The sequence below is a fragment of the Tamandua tetradactyla genome, chromosome 7 (genome assembly GCF_023851605.1).
Source record: "Tamandua tetradactyla isolate mTamTet1 chromosome 7, mTamTet1.pri, whole genome shotgun sequence".
NCBI lineage: Eukaryota > Metazoa > Chordata > Mammalia > Pilosa > Myrmecophagidae > Tamandua > Tamandua tetradactyla.
In genome coordinates this window covers 135,895,125-135,906,509 of record NC_135333.1, presented here as the reverse complement: position 1 = coordinate 135,906,509, position 11,385 = coordinate 135,895,125, and the positions used below count along the sequence as shown (strand labels likewise).

Sequence of the window (11,385 nt, the reverse complement as noted above, 5' to 3'; positions counted from 1 at the left end):
TAATTGGTTGGAGACTTTTATAGGACAAAGAGAGACCTTTTCACTGCTTCTTCAGCCAATGAACCTCCCCTGTGGAGTTCGGACCCTTCATTGAAGCCGCCAGTTTCACAGTTTGCCCTGTGGATTTTTGACTATTCCATTACCACAGTTGCATAAGACATCTTTATAAATCTCATATTTAAAGATATCTCCTGTTGGTACTGTTTCTCTAGAGAAACCTGACTAATACAATCATTTCAACAGATTGAGAAAAAATCTGACAAAATTGAGCACTCATTTAAAATAAAATATCTCAGCAAATTAACAATAAAAGGAAATTTCTTCTAAACTTGATTGAAAATAGCATTTACAAAGAACCTACAGTTAATTTCACACAATGGTATAAGAGTGAATACCCTCTTCCCCAAGACTGGAATAAGACAAGGTTACCCATTTTCACAACCCTTATTCAATATTGTATTTCAAGAGTTAAAGTAAAGCAAGAAAAAGAAGTGGCATGCAGACTGGAAAAGAGTGAACAAAACTGTTTCTTTGGAGACAACATGATTACATACAAAAAAAAATTCTAAGCAATCTTTAAAAGAGACAATAAAACTAATAAGTGAATTTTGCAAGGTAACAATTTAAAAATTCAATAAACAGGGTGGTGCAACGGTGGATCAGTGGCAGAATTCTTGCCTGCCATACTGGAGACCCAGGTCCAATTCCGGTGCCTGCCCATCCAAAAAGAAAAAAAAAATTCAGTAAACAATACAATTTTATTTTATATTCTAGCAAGAAACCATTGTAAATGAAATTAGAACAACTTTATTTTCAAGGGCATCAAAGATTTTAAAAAGTCAGAAATAAATTCAACAAAATGCACTGAAAATTGCAAGACATTGTTGAGAGAAATTAAAGAAGACCTAAATGAATGAAGAATTATTCCATGCTCAAGAATTTGAAGGTCCGATATTGTTAACATTTTAATTCGTCCCCAAATGATCTATAGATTCAATGTAATTATAATCAAAATCCTACCTGCTTTTTCTGAAGGTGCTGACAAGCTGATTTCTATGGAAAAGCCATGACTCTCCAGTGGCTAAAATAATTTTTGAGGACTTAGAATGGTTGGAGGACTACACCAAATGATTTTAAGACTCACTATAAAGATATAGAAATCTAGACAGTGTAATATTAGTGTAAGGGTAGATATATATCATCATTGTAATAGAATAGAGAGCTCAAAATTAAATCGACGCTAATATGATCGATTGACATTTGCCAAGATTTTGAGGTATTTAATGGGAAAAAAATAATAGTCTTTTCAACTAATAGTGCTGGAGCTAATAGATATCTGCATGCACAAAAGAGAACCTTAACCCTTATCTCCCAATATACACCAAAATTAGCTCAAAATTATGTCATAGACATAAATGAAAGAGATGAGATCATAAAACTCCTAGAAGAAAACAGATTTTTTTAAAAATTGCGTTACAAAAAGATTTCTTAAACAGAAACAGAGAAGTGTGAAAAGAGTATAAAAATTGATGAAATGGTCTTCAACAAAATTTTAAAATTTCATTCTTTGAAAATGCAGCTAAAGCCACTTAAAAGCAAGCTATAGAGTAGCAGAAAATATTTTCAAAACATAGGGCTTATAAACAGTATATAATGAACTCTTATAACTCAGTAATAAGAAAATAAATGATTCCATTACAAAAATGAACAAAACATTTGAATGGATGCTTTATAGGAGAAGATATACAAATAGCCAAAAAGCAAGTGAAAAGATGTTCAATGTAAGTATTTATCAGGAAAATACAAATTAAAACCACAGTGAAGAACTAACACATACCTAGTAGAATAAGTTAAACTAAAAACTCTGACAACACCACGTTTTGATAAAGATGTGAAGCAGTTATAACTCTTACACAGTGCTGTTGGGAATATAAAACTGGTACAGCCACTTTGGAAAATTTTACCACTTCTTATAAAGTTAAATATATACCTATATATCACTGACCAATCCTACTCCTTGGCATTTACTTAGGATGATGAACAGTTATGTCTACAACAGAAATGTCCACACATGAATGTTTACAGCAACTTTATTCATAATAACCCAAAAATAAAAACAACCAAAACTCTATCAACTGTTTAATAGGCAACCTGTGGAATATTCATACTATAGAAAACTACTTAGCAATTAAAAGAACAGAATATTGACACACAACATAATAGGTGAATCTCAAATATCAAAGATTTCATTCATCTAAAATTCTGTAACAGGCAAAATTACAGTGATAGAAAGTGGATTGGTGGTTATCTGTGGGCTGATACTCAGGGAAGGGTATCAACTACAAAAAGGAATAAGGGAATTTGGTGGATGATGGAAATGTTTATGTCTTGACTTTGAACTCGTCTACATGACAGTATACAATTGCAGAAGTTCATCAAACTGTACAATTTACATGGGTGGATTTTACTGAAATTAAATTATGCCTCAATAGAGCAGTGGACAAATAAAAATAGAAAATAAAGGATCAACTCCAGGGCCTGCTTCATGAAATATGTCTGTTGGGTCTGCTGGTGAGGATTGTGAAATAAGATATCATGCACAATAACACTGACTTGATTCAACTGCTTGAAACCAGGGCTTTGCGATTAATCAAACTCTTCCTTTAGAAATTTCTTTTATCGAGAGGTGATTTTTCTGGATATCAGATTCCTCCTTTAAATGGGAAGCATATATAGAAGGTCTCCAAAGTCCTACACAGAACAAATAACTATTCCATGTGATTTCACTCCATTTCTTGTTCATGTCAGACATCACTGGTCCAAATTCCTGTGGAGCCCAGAATTTCAGACTCCTTGTCAATGCAGCACTGCAAGCAACTGGTACTAATTGCTCAGAGTTGCTTTGCATGAGAAATCCTATTCACTACCCCTGCTCTAGGGAAGTAAGTGAGATCTCTGTAACAGGTCTTCCATGGGGGTCTTGGATCACATCTCAATTGATGTTTATTATATTGCTATATAGTTCTACCAGGCTAGCTTAAGATGGAGAATGGAGAGCACCTTTTGTATGAAAAACTAGTGTAAAGCAAACCAGATTTGGGAAGAATCAAAGAAACAGTCTTACATTTGCATTGAAGCCAAGCTTAAAAATGTGGTCTTAATGTGGAAATCAAATAAATACTACCAACATCTCATGGGTTTACTCAAACTTTCCTCCTGTACAAAGTCTTTCTTTCCTGATTACTGCAGCTATAGTAATTTATCACCTCTGAAATCCTTGCCATGACTGATCATCCATGAAGCATGACTCAGATACTGTCTTATAATGTAATTACTTTTACATTAGTACCAGTGCAAGCTGTGTCTGGACTCAGCAGGAAATTGTGTCATGACCAATTAGTGATGTCTTCCCCATAGAAGACAAAGAGTCTGTGTCATGTACTGCAGCCCCATTTTCTGACCACTTTTAAGTGTTTTACAGATATTACCTTATTGAAGTCCAAAGCACTGTAAAGTAGATATTATTTTCCCCACTTTACAGTTGAGAAAAACTGTTTCTGAGGGGTTGCATAATTTGTTCAGAGTAAAACCCTCTCCAGCTTCAGAGCCTGAGCTTTCCCCTCCCTACCATGCCCCTCTGCCTGTCTTTGTAACACTCTCCTCCTTCCCTGCCCAGTTCCTAACAATTTCCTGGCACAAAATAAATTCTTAATAAACATGTTTTACAGACTTAATGAATGAAAGACATGCCAGATTGGCCCTTAACAGCCTAAAATGAGGAAGTTCTTTTTTAAGACAACCATCAAGCTAAAGCCTGTCTGAATCACAGATGAAGGACTTTTAAAAATGGCAGCAATGTTTGAAAATAAGCATAGCAGTTACATATCTATAGTGCAGAGAGGGTTGCTGACTTGATAAACATGCCCTCAAGTGATTAACAGGAGCATCATTTTCAGTATGCACAGGGCCACAATATATAACATCCATATGATATTTAATCTATTATTTTTTCATGGGTGAAATTGTCATCAATTGAAAAGTTGATTATATCACTCCCTTAAAATCCTTCACTTGATTGTCAAGCATATCAAAGCCTACAGCTCAGCCCTAAGTGCTCTTCATGATCTGGTCAGTGCCATTTCCTTTAGCATCATCCCCACACTCACTTTTCTGACTAACTTCACCTGAGGAAATGAAGTTCTTGACACTTTCACCTATGGTGCTGTGTTACATCTGCCTTCACACAGTGTTGTTTCTTCCTGAATTGCCCTTTACCCATCTGCATTCTTTTTAAATGTGAGAATTTAAATTTAAAGCTCCACGTCTTTCAGAACCCTTCCCTAATTTCCTGGGTCCATCATAGCACCCTTTCTATTTTAATAGTTGACTGCATTTTTACTCTCTTTGACCTGACTGTAACACTTTGAAGGTACAGATCAAATCTTACTTTATAACTTCACCCAGCATAGTGCCTGGCACATAGTAGGAGCTTTAATAATTACCTTTTGAGTTATGAATATCTGTTCTGTTCTTGGATACCGTATGGATATAAGGAGATAATAAAAAGATTAACTACTTGTTGTTAGAAAAAAAGGATAGCCATTTTCTAGGAGATGCAGTAATTTATCTCTAAGTTTCTATTAATGAACCTGGTAGAGATGTTAGCATTTATGAAATGACATTTACAAGTCTCCCTAGCGGTTTCGTTGGTTGCATGATGGGTTATGGCAAGTGGGCTATATGCAGAAATGATGTAAGCCATTTTTCAGCAAGGCTGAGGAAAATTTCCTATTTGTAATTTTCCTTTCTCATTGTTTTCTTCCTATCTGCTATTGGGTGATGCCAAGGTGACTTTGAAAACTCAATGTAGTGGAGACACAACATGGAAATAGCTGGGGTCCCTGAGTGACTGTTTGTAGTCACTGCTGCATAACCACCTGATTAGAAAACTCCATACTGAATGCTAAGTTGCTGAGATTTGGGGGTTGTTTTTTATAGCAACTAATATCACTTATCATAACTTATATAGTCAGATAAGGATTTTATTTCATTCATATTGTTTTTACCCAGGATTCTACAAACATCTGCAATGAAATTTAAGACCTTAAGGAAGAATCATTCTATTGACTAGCAAGTTGCATTTATTAAATTCCCTGTGATATGTTCACAAAAGAGGAACTAGGAGCTATGAAGGAAAACATTTCAGAACAAATCAGAAGGAAAGCATAAACAGAGGAGACACTAGATATAATGGAGAGAGGGAAAGCGTTAGAGATAAAACTGTAGAGTAATTTCATGTGATCTTCTTTACCTTACTGTTATGGATTGAACTGTGCCCCCCAAAAAGACATAATCAATTTGTAATCTCTGGTGTGGTGAGTGTGAACTCACTTATAAATAGGATCTTTGAAGAAATCATTAATTAAGATGAGGTCAAACTGGATTAGGATGAATCCCAATCTAATATGCAGAGAGTAAACTTAAGTAAGAGACACAGACAACTGACAACTGATTCAGAAAGAGAGAGAGAGATGGTCATGTGATATTGACAGAGATTGAGTAATGATTCAGTGGCAATCCACTACAGAACACTACAGAATTCAGAGGAAGCAGAGCCCTGCCAACACCTTGATTTTTCACTTCTTTCCCTCAAAACCATGAAACAATGTTTCTGTTGTTTAAGCCACCTAGTCTGTGGCACTGTTTTACTTTGTAAAAGCTACTGAAATGCAATATACCAGAAAAAGAATGGCTTTTTAAAGGGGGAATTTATTAAGTTTAAAGTTTGCAGTTCTAAGGCCATGAAACTGTCCAAATTAAGGCAAGGCTATAAAAATGTTCAAATTAAGGCATCCAGAAAAAGATACCTTGGCTCAAGAAGGCTGATGATATTTGGGGTCTCTCGCTCAGCTGGAAGGGCACATGTCAACATCTGCTAGTTTTCTCTCCAGGCTTTCTCAATGGCTTCTCCAGGGCTCTGTCCTATTGGTTCTGGTAGCTCTAAAGCTTTTTCCAAAATAGTTCCCTCTTAAAGGACTCCAGTAAGCAGCCCCACCTTGAATGGGTGGAGATATATCTCCATGGAAACCATCTAATCAAAAGTTGCCACCCACAATTGGGTAGGTCACATCTCCATGGAAACAATCACAATGATCCCACCCAGCAATACTGAATGAGGATTAAAGGACATGGCTTTTCTGAGGGTACTTAATAGCTTCCAACTGGCGTAGGTACTTTGTTACAGCAGCCCTGGCAAACTAAGACACTTACTCTTAGATAGAAGTGAAGTAGGCAGAGTAGGCAGAAATGAAGCTTATTTGGCTCTTTAAGTGACCTGCTAAGAAAAAAAAAGTCACAATTATAATTTAAATAAATTCTGAGGCTTTTGTGGAAGAGAAAGGCACAAAACAATGTGTATGACAGAGAAGGGAAATTCTCCTTGGAATGCTGCCCAAAGAGGGTCTCTTCTTCCCGTCAATATATACGTTTCTCAATCCTTCCTTCTGCCAGCTCTTGTTTTCTTCCCTGCAAGAAATGTAGTTTTTGACTCTAAAGTCATGTTCTGCCTGTTGTTGAAATAGCAGCCAAAGTCTTACTCTAAAGACATGGTTCCAGGTTAATAAAAAAGTAAAGGAAACCAGTGAGTAAGGTGTGCACATATTAGCAAAACAAACTAAGACCAGTCACTTTACGAATCAATGCCCAAAGGACGACTTTTCGATGGTACTATAGAAAACATTTGACTCACCTTTACTTCACTTGTGTAGGAATTAAAATAGAATGTGACAAAATAAGATTAGGCAAAACTGAATGTTTATTGTAGGAATTTAGGAATTACCAGGTATAATCAGACCCATATCTTGGTAGCAATAAAGCTCCAAACAAATGCATCATTTTATTCTCAGGAGTTCAACTCAGGAGTTAATGCGGAAATCCTCTCTTGGTTTGACTTCCCAGTTCATTGTGATCTCTCTTCTTGGGGGAGAGCTCTGTGGCAGCCACAGAGACGTACTGCTCAGAGTTCCTGCTGTTAGAGATGTAATTGATGGATGGATGCAGCTGCTACACTAAGCCCACACAACATTCACTGAGGCTATACTTTTCATAGACTACCCTCAGCCAGTGGCTGAGTTTGGCAAGGATCCTGCCAGGCTCATCCTTGCAAGATTGCAAATCTGATGGGAGACTGACTCAAAGACTCTCCACAGCTTGGCCAAAACTTTCTTTGTGCTGCAGTCTACTATTCTACCAATCCAGCCTTTGTTCCTTCCTTCTCTCTGTCACAGGGGTTAGACCTGCAGCATGGCACACACCAGCAAAGGAAATGACTTTCCTAGTAAACTTCTTGCTCTCTAATCCTATCTTGGCATCTGCTTCTTAGAGGACCCAAGTTTATGGATGCAGGTTTAGAGTCTGTGTCCTGGAATCTTGCCCTAATTACCATAGGAGTATGCAGCTGACCAGAGTGGGACCATCACAAACTCAGTCCTAGGAGTTTGGGGTGTGGAGGATGAAAGACATGAGGACTGACGTCAATACAATTCAATCATGTTCAAGAGCTCCTTGAAGAAAAAGTCCATGGGCCTTGAATGTTGAGGTTCCTCAAGCTGCCTTCATATGTTCTACCATAGTTTCATTTTTGATTCTTCCTTTATGTCTTCGTGATTCTCTAATTTCCTTCCACTGTGTTCCATTTTTTTCCTTTTGCTTAAGTTTAGCAGAGTCCATTTCTGTTGCTAAACAAATATTAACTACCATGGTGAGGCACGTGCTGGTGAGGCACCAGCTTTTTATGGTACTGCAAACTTTATCCAGATCTTTTCCTAATCTACTTATGTAATAGGCATCTGACGGCATCTCTATGGTATTGAATTTTTCCCTCTGCATGAAGCAGGCTGTATTTCTAAATTGTGAAAACCTTTATATTTCCAGGATATCAAACATAAATCTGAAACCCCCAATGCAAAGTAAAAATAAAAAATATATAGCTCACAGAAATGACATTTTAATAGTTAGAAATTATGGGAAAGGGTTTGCCAAGCATCATTTGCTAAATCTTAAACATAAAATAGTGGGGCTCAGAAATTATAAATGGGGTCTCTTGTCTTAAAGTAGGCACTTGGTTAACTTCTGTCTGGATCCTAGAGAGTGGATTTTTACCTTTGAATGTCAAATTACTACTAAAATAGAAGACATTTGTTAATGGAAAACAACAATAACACTTCAAGGACACAAAATGTACCAAAAACAGATCAAAATGCTTTACAGATTAGGTTCTTGAACACCGTGCTCCCGCCCACATCTTTCTACTAGCTATGACAACATATTTCTAGATGCCCCTGAGGCATACCTATGAGAACTGAATTCATCAAAGCAAAACTCACAAAATAGCACTAAATCATACCATCCATCCATTGTCAAGCTGAGAATCATAATCAGAGTTGAGACTGGAACCCCAGTGTTCTAGAAACTGAGAGACCCATGTGATGAAACAGGCACCACCACGTCTGAGAGTACAGCTGCTGCTATGCTATCGGTTTTATGAGAAAGGTTTGCATATCTTCACTTAGTTTTCTAAGTGAGTCAGAAAACAGATGGCAAAACTTTTAAGGATTTTTTTCTAATGCTCCAGAAAAAAATTCCTTTTAAGTCGGTTACCAACCCATTGACTAAACTTAGAGGGAAAAAGTGGAAAATGTTATAAGCATGACACATACTCAAAGACATGAAGTTTTTAGCAAATAAAAGGACGTGATCTAGATTTTCAAACAAAAGAATTAGGTTACAAACCAGGAATCTTGGCCTCAAGAGCTGTCTCAGAAGTTCAAACTGCAGGAGCTCATCAGTTCTGTATCTCAGAGGCAAACTCCACATCATTACATGAATACAGAGCCCCAAAGCTCTCCTGGGTAATTTCAAAAGCTTTTCATTTGGCTTAAAAACAGAGATGAGGATAGGTGATTAGTCATCATCTGCTTAATATCCAATAACAGAATTAAAGAGCACACTTTCATTTCTGGCCTGACTTATTTCTGTCAGTCTTTTTGGAAGTATCAGAGAGATGGCAATCATGCTATGAAACATTCTTTCCTGCATACTGTAACCATATCTTTCCTTCAGAGGCCCAGTGACTTATTTTCCTCCACCGAAGATCTAAAGAAAGGTGTGTCCTGCCTGCTCTATGTATAACTGGTATGTCAGCCCCATGTCTAACATGGCTCCTAAAATTACATTATAATGACAAGACATCTAAATCACAAATTCCCTACATGCTTATGGGAAATGCAAACTTTTACTTGATCCTCTTTCCAGTGAATTCTGACACTCTCCCGGGAATACTTCCGTGTTTCGTGAGTCCATCCTGTTTGTACTTGTCACTTTTGCTAACTCTTGACCACTAGTATCTTCTCTCCATGTGAGTAGCTCCTCCTTCATTAGCTCATTTTTCTTTTAGCAACAATAGTGATAAAATCTTTTCAAGAGCAACAATAACTTAAAAATCTGTTTAAAGGGAAGTCCAAACCCAAATTGAGAAGAGATATGTCTACACACAGTCATAATATGAGCCAATGTTTATTGAGTGCTTCCTATGAGCCATGCCCTATGTGATTTAATTTAATTCTACTAAAATTCTGAGTCATATGCTCTTATTAACACAAATTTATAGATAAACAACCTGAGGCATAAAAAAGATTAAGGAAATTTTCAGTCAACCGTTTGTAAGGGGTGGAGGCAGGATTTGTGTCCTGAGAACTTGGATTAAAACCTTGGGCTTTTCACCACTAATACAGTTTCCTCTCTACCTCCTAAATAAGTAAACATTATCTGCAAAAATGCATCTCTGTCCACTGTTTAAAGGATATTCTACATTATCTTTTCAAACCTTTTGGCTGATTGGAGCTCAAACTTCCCCATTCCAGAAAAGAATCTTTCTCTTCATTTGCATATAAAAGAAAACACATAGGGATGGACTGCCCCAAAGATAAAGTCTCCAGCCCTATGAAAGGTGAACCATTCTGCTCAGAATTCTGAAATTACAAGGTTTTGCTTTTGTTGTCCTTGCTCTTGTCTAGTTTGGGCTCTTGGGGTTTTTTTAGTTTCTTCTGCACCCATCAAGAAGGTGAGCAACTCTTCCCCATTGTAAAAGAAAGCTATTGCTCCATGAGGTAACTTCTCCACTCCCATTCCAGTAAGCAGACTTGATTTTAGGTTTTAAATTCCTTCTTGGCCCCTCTTCCTTGGTGAATAATGTTCAAGGTCAGCATATGCTGCCATTAATAGGATGCACACTTTCTTTAACCGGGTGGCCCTTCTCTTCTTGTTTTGCCATCTACCTCTCTGAGTTCTTTTTGGTTTTATCATCTGTTCCAAGATATTATTCTTGATCTGCTTCTTTTCTCACTTTGATCATCACTATTTTTTCAAATAAAAACAATATATAAATGGTTCCCTAGCCTAGGTCTTCAGTTAAAACCTCTCTTATATACTAAACTGGCTTTAGGATATCTCTACTTAGATGCCCCAAGATCACCTCAAAAGCAGCACAGTGAAAACTACACCCGTTATTCTCATCTCCTGCTCATTACTACTCACAACAGCTTTTCTTTCTGTACCTCCATCTTGGTGAATGGCACACCCTTCTCCCCAGAAGACAATCCAGAAGCCTGGTAGTCATTAGCAATTCCCCTTCCTCATTTTCACCATCACTTCATGCAGTGACCAAGTCTCTTTCATAATTCTATTTCCCATATACTTCTACCAACTTTCCCTTCCTTTTATCTTCACTGACCTAGGTCAGAACATCATTCACTTCTTACCTCCTCAGCATCTTGTAACAGTGCTTTGCTCATTGTAGGCACTTAATACAGGTTAGTGTGAATGAATTAATGAATGAAGGAAGGAATAAATAATGAACAAATTATTTTCTTGAGCAATTGCTCCCAGCGTATCAGCCACTCTGCTTCCAATGACTAACTAAAATGCACATCTGGTCAAGTGGGTCATCATTTTTAATGAATTCTTCAAATTTCTCCTGTATCTATAAATACTTAGCATGAATGCTAGTTTTACTTCCTACCCTTCACTAGCCTCACTTCTGACCACTCCCTCATAAACATCCTGTGGTCTCTCTCAGCATTTCCCAACTAGATGTACCATTTGGACAAAGAAATCTGGACAACTGAACACCCTATAACTCCATTTTAATAAGTGAGAAAGTACCCTGACATATTAAGATAATCATGCAATGAATAAACCAAACCAAACAAACAAATTTAAAAAGAAAAACTGTTTTAAGATATTTTAGCAATTTTTCAAACTTTTTGTCCATGGTACCCTTTTCCCCAAGGAACAACTACGAACATGATTGCATGGGATACAGTTTGG

At 37.0% G+C, this 11,385-nt stretch overlaps 1 long non-coding RNA gene across 1 annotated transcript; it reads right to left on the bottom strand.

Moving 5' to 3' along the window:
* Positions 1-592: 592 nt before the first annotated feature.
* Positions 593-8,880, bottom strand: LOC143690170 (uncharacterized). Its single transcript, XR_013179021.1, has 3 exons — positions 8,791-8,880; positions 6,271-6,334; positions 593-713 (listed from the first exon to the last, which is right to left on the bottom strand). It is a non-coding gene; the product is annotated as an uncharacterized LOC143690170 (long non-coding RNA).
* Between the last annotated feature and the right edge of the window lie 2,505 nt (positions 8,881-11,385).